We start from the raw sequence: 11,736 nt of genomic DNA, 5'->3' as shown, positions 1-11,736 counted from the left end.
CCTGTCACGGCCACACGTTTTGATTTCTCTCTACTGTCACCGAGAGGCCAACATCCCGCCACCACGTCTGTGGCAACTACGTCATAAGCCAAATCATAGGTAGAGCCTCTCACCGCCACTTGGCATTAGCAGGGCCTCACCTATCCAAACATTCAACAGTTAAGTTTTTCGCTTTGGCATCTAGCATTACAGTCCAGTTCTTCCATATACACCACCCCACATACCCCGCCTACTTACCTTACGCCCCTTCTAATATATCTTTCACATAATCATTCCTTTTAGAATGTCCCAAGAACCTATTCCAACCAAAGAATTGACAGAAGAAACTCCATTCACGCCTACCAGACCCGGGTCTCCAGGCGAATCACTCACTCTTTCAACCCCCACGTCCTTGAGAGCATGGACTATTCCCAAAATTACGGCCACAGCTAGGAAGGCTGAACTTTATAGGCTACTTACTCACCAAGCCCAGGCCAGGGACTAGCTCTCAAGGACAACCACCAAGCAACAGCACGGCCACCCAGGATACCCTGGCAGAGATCTTGGCCAATCTACAGACCCTCAATAGCAGGCTATCTAAGGTGGAAAGTGCCATCTCCTCCCCAGGTACTACCACGGTAGTCCCAGTCGCTTTCACGGCTGTACCTACTATACCAACATGCCCTCCTATACTCCCCCCTCCAGCACCGGGCACAGCCATTACACCATTTGAGTCACCAGCACACTCCGTCCCTGACTCTATCAGGAAAGATATCCTAGACGGGAAGGATGTGTGTCTGGTGTCCTTGCTCATAGCCTCACAGGATGTACTTGAGAACAAGGCATTCAATTACGGTGATATCTCTGTGGTGCTCAAGACAAGGGATCCCAGGCTTAATCATCTGGTGGATTATCTCACCACAGGGTTCACTAAAGGGTTTCTCACGGGTATTGTAGCCATTCCCCCAGGTACACTAGAATGCCCTAATCTCCAGTCAGCACGTTTAGACCCAGTCTCCATAGACACTCTCATTGCCTCTGAAATCACCAACGGTTTCATGATCGGCCCCTTCACCTCTTCACCATTTTCCTCCTGGCGCACTAACCCTATTGGTATTGCTATTCACAAATATTCTAATAAAAAACGTCTAATTATTGATTTATCGGCACCGCACTCCTCTTTATCCAAGCATAAACGCACTCATTCCAGCAGAAGAATTCTCACTTCAGTACGTAACCATCGACGACGCCATACAGTCCATCATATCATCTGGTAATCGACCCTGGCTTAGCAAAACGGACATCACAAACGCGTTTAAATTACTACCCATGCACCCCTCACTCTGGCACTTACGCGGTGTTAAATGGCGAGGGAAATATTACTTCTCTACTCGACTCACTTTCGGTTCTCGAAGCAGCCCCAAACTGTTCGACATTTTCGCAGAGTCACTATGCTGGCTGCTTCTGAACGTCACCAGGTGTCACTCCGTTATCCACTACCTCAACGACTTTTTACTAATAGAGCCAGGGTCACCTTCACCCACAGCAATCAGAAGCACTACTGCACTATTTTCCACACTTGGAGTCCCTTTGTCCCCAGCCAAAACTATAGGCCCCACAACTAAATTGACCTTTCTGGGGATAGAACTGGACTCGGTTAACCTCAGAGCTAGCCTCCCCCACGACAAACTGTCACGTTTGAGAGGGGAGATGACTTGTTCCTGCGGAATGATGTTTGCACTAGAAAAGAACTTCAGTCCCTTCTCGGATCCCTGAACTTTGCGATGCGCATCATTCCGCAGGGAAGGTCTTTCATATCCAGACTCCTTTGCCTGCTGCATGGAGTTCCGGACTCTGGCACAGTTTCTTTGGACCCCCACGCCAAGGCTGACTTAGCTATGTGGGGGAAGTTTTTGAAGGACTGGAATGGAATCTCCATGTTTATTCCCCCTCTCTCCACCTCTTCACCCATCATCCACACAGACGCAGCAGGCAATACCGGTTTTGCAGCCATTTTCGGGAACCACTGGTTCAGGGGCCATTGGCCCACTGATACGGATGCCTTGCCAGGATTCGGAGAGACCTCAGCACTATTTGAAATTTATCCCATTGTGGCGGCCGCACACACCTGGGGTCATCTCTGGTCTGGCAAGGCAGTCAAATGCTACTCTGATAACTCGGCAGCTTGCGAAATCGTGAACAAAGGGCGATCATCTTCCCTGACCATCATGCGGCTGATTCGCAAGCTGACCTGGTTGGCAGCATCCGGCCAGTTTCACTTAGTTTGTTTTCACATCCCGGGTATTCACAACACGGCCACTGACGCTCTTTCTCGTTCTCAATTTCAGGCATTTTCTCAGGCACTCCCAACGGCTCAACTACAACCATCCAGGACACCACGGTTCCACAATCTAATCCTGGATTAAGCACACTCTTGAACCACGCTAGAGCACTCACTCACCAAGCATCATCACCAAACACAGCTATCACTTACAATAGGGCTCTTAATATATTTAATAAATTCACTGCAGAGTTCGGTTTACAAGGTGACTTCTCTATTCAAACCATGGTGGCTTTTGCCTCTTTTTGCCACCTACACCTTAAACTATCTCACAACACCATTAAACTATATCTCACGGGGGTCCAGCACCACAGCCTCACCTTTTTCCCTAACAACACGCCTTTCCTGTCTTCATACCCCGTCAAAAAGGTTTTGAAAGGAATATCAAAGGTTTCACCTCCACTCTCTACCATTAGATTACCTATAGATGGGCCTATCTTCAGGTCACTTAGCAATCTCCTTGACACAGCCCCATTCGACATCGGCACAAATACAGTGATCAAATCTGCTTTATATCTCGCTTTCTACGGTTTTCTCAGACCTAGAGAGTTCACCGTAATTTGTCAAGGAGATACGAAGCTAAGTCTTAAAATATCACACCTCACTAAAATAGAGGATCACTACCAACTTTCGATCCCTACAACTAAAACCAACCGGTCACTACACCCTACTATAATTCCTCTCTTCCCTACTGATAATGCCTGGTGTCCGGTAAAAGTACTAGACCACCTACGGTCAACTCTGCACGGTCACCTACCGGACTCTCCGCTCTTAACACTACAAGGGCACCCGTTAACCACAGCAAAATTGATGGTTCATATCAGAATTCTGTTATCTAAGCTCGGACACAACCCGACTGCATTCTCTGGGCACTCCTTCCGTATAGGAGCCGCCTCTGCAGCCTCTAGCACTAACACACCGGTCCATATCATCAAGAGACTGGGGCGGTGGAAATCCTCCATATATACTGCATATATTCCACAGCCGGAGAAAGAGCTTCGCCAAGCTTTCAGGAACTTGGTTTTGTAAAAAATGCAATAAAGTGTGTATTTCTCGAATTTATCTTTTTGCCCTCTTTTATTTACAGGCCCACTCGTACGTTGGTTTCGGCACACCACAACCAACTTTGCTCACAGTTACTATCCATTACGTATTTAAATTCCGAGCACAAGTTAAAAGGCCTGAACTTGTGGAGGCCTGAATTTGTTGGAGGAGTAAGTCCCCTACTTAAACTCCCAGCCCCTACTCACCTCTGCCGTTCAGCTGATTGTTCCCACCCACCTACACCCTGTTATAATTACATTCTCCTTGGTGGGCCCTCTTTTATTTACAGGCCCACTCGTACGTTGGTTTCGGCACACCACAACCAACTTTGCTCACAGTTACTATCCATTACGTATTTAAATTCCGAGCACAAATATATATATATAAATATATTAAAAGACTACAGTACCTTGCACTCAAGCTGCAAAGATGTTCTTAGCCGGGTGCACTACCAGGGCTCCAAAATAGACAGTAGAAAGTAGATGGCTGCACTCACGGTATTCCAAGTAAAAATTAAGTTTTATTTTGTCATTTTAAAATCAGGATCAACGTTTCAGTCCTCTCCAAGGACTTTCATCAGGATCATAAATGTGTACAGATAAACAGAGTGATAAACAGAGTTTATATATAATGTGTTTTTACATTCGCGCAGGCGTGGGGGCCGGGGAGGAGGACATTAGGTCCCCCCCCCCATATTTTATTTAGGGCCCCCACCCACCGCTCAGGGGTGGGGGCCGGGGGGGAGGACATTAGGTTTCCCCCCATATTGTTATTTAGGGCCCCCACCCGACATGCAGGGGTGGGGGTTGGGGGGAGGACATTAGGTCCCCCTCCCCAATTTTTTTATGACCCCACCCACCGCTCAGGGGTGGGGGGCCGGGGGTAGGACATTAGGTTTACCCCCCGATATTTTATTTAGGGCCCCCACCCACCCACCACTCAGGGGTGGGGGCCAGGAGGACATTAGGTTTCCCCCACCTGCCATGCAGGGGTGGAGGTCGGGGGGATGACATTAGGTCCCCCCCCAATTTTTTTTATGGCCCCCACCGACCGCTCAGGGGTGGGGGCGGGGGGAGGACATTAGGTCCCCCCCCTTATTGTTATTTAGGGCCCCCACCCCGCAGCGCAGGGTTGGAGGCCGGGGGGGAGGCCTTTAGGTTCCCCCTCTTATTGGTATGTAGGGCGGGTGGGGATGTTAGTTTAAAAGCCCCCACTCGCGCATCGCGGGTGGGGGCTCGGGAGGGGAGAATTATTATTATTTTTTTTTTTTTTTTTAACAGTGAGCAGCCACAGCACGCCCCTACTTCCGGTATAGCGAGTAGGGACATAACTTATTAATACTAAGTGACCAGCTTCTATAGAGGCTGGGTCACATGCTGCACTGGCCAATCACAGCCATGCCATTAGTAGGCATGGCTTTCTAAGGTCACACGAGTCAAACACTTGTTGATTTGCTTTCAAAACGCATCATTAAATTGCCGAACTCCGACCCGAACATACAGTGATATGTCCGTGTTCGGGTCCGGGGTCCAAAAAACAATGTTCGGTACGCTCTACTCTACTTACTATGTTACAATCTTATAGCATTGAACTACCCTGTTCTTTTTTACTTTAAAATGTGTGCAGTTTATTGTAATATTTTATGGATATCATTGTCCTACTCATTTGTCAACTTGTACATGTGCAATATCCGATATGTACCAATGCACAACAAAAATTAAAAAAAAAAAAAATAATAATAATAAATAAAAAAAAGAATACACATTGCAAGGGGAAAAAGATACAGTGTTTCATATATTTTCTCTTAGCTGTATTCTTTCTCTATGAGGACTGCCAGGTTCATAGTAATGACTGACAGGGAGCCAACGTGGAAGCACCCAGTTGCATAAAAAGAGGCTTTTTTTTTTTCATTATTAACACTTCTCATACAAATATTTATTAAGCCCTTAAGGTCGGAGGCAAACGTTCTGACCCAAACAAAAAATAAAATATGTATTTTCAACCATAACTCACCTGTCTTATTAAGTGCACCCACACTTATTATATATCATTTAGTTCAGAAGAAACAAGGCTTTAATTTCACATCAAATATTTATATATGAAATATAAATTAATATGAAGTAAAAAGAATAAAAGTGTTAGAAATGTATTTATTTTTTGTTCTGCATGGCATTTTAGCTGTGACTGTCATAAAACGGTTAGCTTTTACTGCAATAGAATGCATATTTGTATTCAGCGATGAGTACAACACTACCCACAATTTAATATGAATAAAATAAAACTTGTAAAAAAAAAAAAAAAAAAAAAGTTGCAGGTTTTTTTTCCAGTTTCTGCGTGGCATTTTAACTGTGAATACGGTTAGCTTTTACTATAATAAAAGACATATTTTTGTGATGACCCACTAGTATAACAATACGCCCCATGTACAGGTTTTATGGTGATTTGGAAAGTTACAGGGTCAAATATTGGATAAGCTCATTTTAGTTTTTACACATTTAAATTTGCCAGATTGGTTAGCTGGGCCTATATTGGATTTGAGACCATATGGCAGTTTTGGAATAAGAATTACCCCCATCATGGCATACCATTTGCAAATGTAGAAAACTCAGGGTATTCAAAATGGGGTATGTCCAGTATTTTTAGTAGCCACTTAGTCACAATCCCTGGACATAAGTTAGTGTTCATATTAGTAGGTTTGCATTTTTTCCACACAAAAACTGCACTTTAACTGATATCATAATAAAATACATTTTTACTGTTTTGCTGGTGTTCCAGAATACAGTATCACATTATTATAATTTAAAATGTGCTGACATATAATGCAGTACTTTCAGTCTTCATACTTGGGCTATACAAAACAGAAAATAATTCACAAATCTGCTGATGCTGCCCCTAAGAGCGTGTATTATTTACAATATGCCAGCTGCTAACTTAAAGAGACACTAGACACCCAGACCACTTCATCTAATTGAAGTGGTCTGGGTGCAGTGTCCCTGTCTCCCTTAATTCTGCAATGTAAAGCATTTAAATTTTTGAAAACCTGCAATGTTTACATTGCAGTACTAAGACTGCCTCTAGTGGCGGTCTACCAGACAGCCACTAGAGGCACTTCCTTGAGCTTAATGAAATTTAAATCCATAAAGCAACACTGAATGCCCTCATGATGTGCATTAGGGCATTCAGGGTCATTGAAAACCTCATAGAAATTTATTAAGGCACTGCTTTCTAATGGCAAAAGCATACTGTGTATTAGGTCCCCTCAGATGTCAGAGACGGAATGACGTTGATGCTAGACTTCTCTATTATTTTTCCTCAGATGTCAGAGGAGGCGGAGGCGACCCAGAGCGGAGTGACGTTGATGCTAGAATTCGGGAGGTCGTTTTATTTCTTTTTAGCCCTTTACGTGCTATGGGAGTGCAGAGGCCAGTATACTGTTAAGAATACACCTCTGTATTCCTGTAAAATCAAAATATAATACATTAACAATTTGTTTGACAATGCTGGATTTGTAAGTAAATCCTTGATTTTACCCCATGCCCATGGTTGAGGGCTAAGTGAGGACTAGTGGCAGGTCCCTCCAAAACCTTTACAAGCCCCGTCCCACAACTTATTGGATAGGGGGCTTTAACAACTAGGCATTTACAGTCAGGTCCATAAATATTGGGACATCAACACAATTCTAATCTTTTTGGCTCTATACACCACCACAATAGATTTGAAATGAACAAGATGTGCTTTAACTGCAGACTTACAGCTATAATTTGAGGGTATTTACATCCAAATCAGGTGAACAGTGTAGGAATTACAACAGTTTGTATATGTGCCTCCCACTTTTCAAGGGACCGAAAGTAATGGGACAATTGGCTGCTTAGCTGTTCCATGGCCAGGTGTGTGTTATTCCCTCATTATCCCATTTACAAGGAGCAGATAAAAGGTCCAGAGTTCATTTCAAGTGTGCTATTTGCATTTGGAATCTGTTGCGGTCAACTCTCAATATGAGATCCAAAGAGCTGTCACCATCAGTGAAGCAATCCATCATTAGGCTGAAAAACAAAACAAACCCATCAGAGAGATCGCAAAAACATTAGGTGTGGCCAAATCAACTGTTTGGAACATCCTTAAAAAAGAGAACGCACCGGTGAGCTCAGCAACACCAAAAGACCCTGAATACCACGGAAAAAAACTGTGGTGGATGACCGAAGAATTCTTTCCCTGGTGAAGAAAACACCCTTCACAACAGTTGGCCAGATCAAGAACACTCTCCAGGAGGTAGGTGTATGTGTGTCAAAGTCAACAATCAAGAGAAGACTTCACCAGACTGAATACAGAGGGTTCACCACAAGATGTAAACCATTGGTGAGCCTCAAAAACAGGAAGGCCAGATTAGAGTTTGCTAAACAACATCTAAAAAAGTCTTCACAGTTCTGGAACAACATCCTATGGACAGATGAGACCAAGATCAACTTGTACCAGAGTGATGGGAAGAGAAGAGTATGGAGAAGGAAAGGAACTGCTCATGATCCAAAGCATACCACCTCATCAGTGAAGCATGGTGGTGGTAGTGTCATGGCATGGGCATTTATAGCTGCCAATGGAACTGGTTGTCTTGTATTTATTGATAATGTGACTGCGGACAAAAGCAACAGGAAGAATTCTAAAGTGTTTCAGGCAATATCTGCTCATATTCAGCCAAATGCTTCAGAACTCATTGGACGGTGCTTCACAGTGCAGATGGACAATGACCCGAAGCATACTGCAAAAGCAACCAAAGAGTTTAAGGGAAAGAAGTGGAATGGTATGCAATTGCCAAGTCAATCACCTGACCTGAATCCGATTGAGCATGCATGTCACTTAATGAAGACAAAACTGAAGGGAAAATGCCCCAAGAACAAGCAGGAACTGAAGACAGTTGCAGTAGAGGCAGAACATCACCAGGGATGAAACCCAGCGTCTGGTGATGTCTATGCGTTCCAGACTTCAGGCTGTAATTGGGATACGGCTATGTATAATCTAAAACTGGAAAAAAAGAAAGCACATAGTGTGTTACAGTAAAACAAGTGCTAGTGTACTAAGTCTATAATGCACTCACGAGATCAAGGTGAATAATGCGCCCAAAAGGTGCCTGCCCCGATGAACTTGGGCGGCTTAACGCCTCCACTCTCCACTGGAAATCCAAGCGGATCAAAATATGGAATGAGACTCCGGTAGGTATAGGTAAAATAAATATGCAAATTTATCGTAAAAAAGAGGCCAAATACATTAGCCACATAAATTAAAAATAGAGAATAGGTCCTAAGGGACCAAAAGCAAATAATATAACAGTTAAAAACAATCAATACAACACAAAATTGCATACAATGAACCTGACTGTATAAACCCCAAACTGCTAGTAAGTGATGTGTGGAATAAAGACGGACCACAGTCAGGTCCTCTATTATTCTCATTACCCAATCCCACAGGTCAAATATAGGGTATTAAAAGTTTGAGCAGTCACTATATGGTCAATGTTACCCATGTAATGTCAGTGGGATTCAAGGTTGTTTTAGTTGCAAGGGGTCATATTTGACACCACGTGCTCTTATTAATTTATTTTACATTTTAGTGTGGCAGCTGGCTAGCTGCTAGCCCTGCTAGTAGGCAAAAACATTCCAGATTTTAAAAATTTGGTTCCAGGCCATTACAGTTCTGGATTTCTATAATTTGTTTTGCAGTTTCCATGTGCATTTCATTTTGAGGTTGTTTTGTAAAATCTGCACATCAAACAATTATGTGAGCATGTCTGCATTTTGCAGTCCAACTGCATGCAAGTATCTTTGGTAATCCAGTCTTTAGTGAATAACTCCATATATCTTGTTTGTTATGTTATATAAAAAAATCTTTGGAACTACAGCAAGTTAAACATTCAGAAGACAATTTTTTACATCCATTGCAATACAATTCCTTGTTGGGTGTGTAATTACTCACCCAAGTATTTATAATGGACCGTAATAAAATAAATAAAAAAAAAAAAAACCAACAAAACCAAAACACTCCTTAAATGGATAACTTAAGTAGCTCGTTCACAGAGGAAAACCTGATTAGCTGTTATTTACAAGAGAAATTAAATCACGGATTTAGAAGTAGTGCAGGAATTATGCTAAATAAAGTGAAACTACTCCAGGGATAGAACAGTCTTGGCTATTATAACAATAAATGACCCAGTCCAACCTTATAAACAGGAAATGTGGCATCCTGCTGCCAAGGAAGGCAATCTGATATAAAACAACTATAATAATCTAATGTGTCTCAATAGATGATAATACAGGCAGTGGCGGATCCAAAACCTGATCTCGGAAGGGGCACTTGTAGATTATTTAAATAAATAATCTAGGCACAATAACCACTACAGCTCAGTGTAGTAGTTATGGCGCCAGGATCCCATCCCAGAGTAAGTAGTCAAGCCGTTTAAGAACAGTTTGACAACTTACCTGGGGTCTGCTGGGATATTGGGCATATGAGCAGTGGTGAAAGGTGCAGTGTGTGTGAGTGGTGAAGTGCGAGTGCGTGAGGGCGGCAGTGTATGTCAGGGTTGCAGTGTGTGTGTTAGGGGGCAGTGTATGTGTGAGAGGGTGGCAGTGTGTGAGAGTTGCAGTGTGTATGGGGGGCAGTGTTTGTGGGGCAGTGTGGGTATGGGGGCAGTGTGTGTAGTGTGTGCATGGGGGCAGTGTTTGTGGTGCAGTGTGTGTATGGGGGCAGTATGTGTAGTGTGTATGGGGGCAGTGCGTGTAGTGTGTGTATGGGGGCCAGTGTTTCTGGGGCAGTGTGTGTAGTGCATGTATGGGGGCAGTGTGTGTAGTGCATGTATGGGCGCAGTGTTTGTGGGGCAATGTGTGTAGTGTGTATATGGGGGCAGTGTTTGTAGTGTGTGTATGGGGGCCAGTGTTTGTGGGGCAGTGTGTGTATGGGGGCAGTGTGTGTAGTGTGTATATGGGGGCAGTGTGTGTATGGGGGCCAGTGTTTGTAGTGTGTGTATGGGGGTAGTGTGTGTATGGGGGCAGTGTTAATGGGGCAATGTGTGTATGGGGGGCAGTGTTTGTAGTGTGTGTATGGGGGCCAGTGTGTGTATGGGGGCAGTGTTTGTAGTGTGTGTATGGGGGCAGTGTTTGTTGGGCAATGTGTGTAGTGTGTGTATGGGGGGCAGTGTGTGTATGGGGGCCAGTGTTTCTGGGGCAGTGTGTGTAGTGTGTATGGGGGCAGTGTTTGTGGGGAAGTGTGTGTAGTGCATGTATGGGGGCAGTGTGTGTAGTGCATGTATGGGGGCAGTGTGTGTAGTGCATGTATGGGGGCAGTGTTTGTGGGGCAGTGTGTGTAGTGCATGTATGGGGGCAGTGTTTGTGGGGCAATGTGTGTAGTGTGTATATGGGGGCAGTGTTTGTAGTGTGTGTATGAGGGCCAGTGTTTGTGGGGCAGTGTGTGTATGGGGGCAGTGTGTGTATGGGGGCAGTGTTAATGGGGCAGTGTGTGTATGGGGGCAGTGTTAATGGGGCAATGTGTGTATGGGGGGCAGTGTTTGTAGTGTGTGTATGGGGGCCAGTGTTTGTAGTGTGTGTATGGGGGCCAGTGTTTGTAGTGTGTGTATGGGGGCCAGTGTGTGTAGTGTGTGTATGTGGGCAGTGTGTGTAGTGTGTATATGGGGGGCAGTGTGTGTATGGGGGCCAGTGTTTGTAGGGCAGTGTTTGTAGTGTGTGTATGGTGGGCAGTGTTTGTAGTGTGTGTATGGGGGCAGTGTGTGTAGTGTGTGTATGGGGGCAGTGTGTGTAGTGTGTGTATGGGGGGCAGTGTGTGTAGTGTGTGTATGGGGGGCAGTGTTTGTAGTGTGTGTATGGGGGGCAGTGTTTGTAGTGTGTATGGGGGGGCAGTGTTTGTAGTGTGTGTATGGGGGACAGTGTTTGTAGTAGTGTGTGTATGGGGGACAGTGTTTGTAGTAGTGTGTGTATGGGGGGCAGTGTTTGTAGTAGTGTGTATGGGGGGCAGTGTTTGTAGTAGTGTGTGTATGGGGGGCAGTGTTTGTAGTAGTGTGTGTATGGGGGCAGTGTTTGTAGTAGTGTGTGTATGGGGGCAGTGTGTGGTAGTGTATGTATGGGGGGCAGTGTTTCTGGGGCAGTGTGTGTATGGGGGGCAGTGTGTATATGGGGGTAAGGAGGGTAGGGAGGCTTTAAAAAAAAAAAAAAAATTACTTAAAATTAATATATTTATGTCCCCCCTCCCTTCTTACCTTTATTGATGAGGAGAGGGACATATTTCGTTCCCTGGTGGTCCAGTGGGATTCCCTGGTCGTCCGGTGAACTCTAGCCCAGCTACAGGGCTAGAGTTCACTCTCGCGAGATTTGGAG

The 11,736-nt window shown here is 44.6% G+C and overlaps 1 pseudogene; it reads left to right on the top strand.

Moving 5' to 3' along the window:
* The first annotated feature begins 959 nt into the window (after positions 1–959).
* LOC134593074 (uncharacterized) lies at positions 960–1,802 on the top strand (annotated as a pseudogene).
* Positions 1,803–11,736: the final 9,934 nt, after the last annotated feature.

This window comes from Pelobates fuscus, chromosome 1 (assembly GCF_036172605.1).
Source record: "Pelobates fuscus isolate aPelFus1 chromosome 1, aPelFus1.pri, whole genome shotgun sequence".
In the NCBI taxonomy this organism is placed as follows: Eukaryota; Metazoa; Chordata; class Amphibia; order Anura; family Pelobatidae; genus Pelobates; species Pelobates fuscus.
The sequence above is the reverse complement of the archived record's forward strand: the minus strand, read 5'-3'. Positions and strand labels throughout refer to the sequence as shown.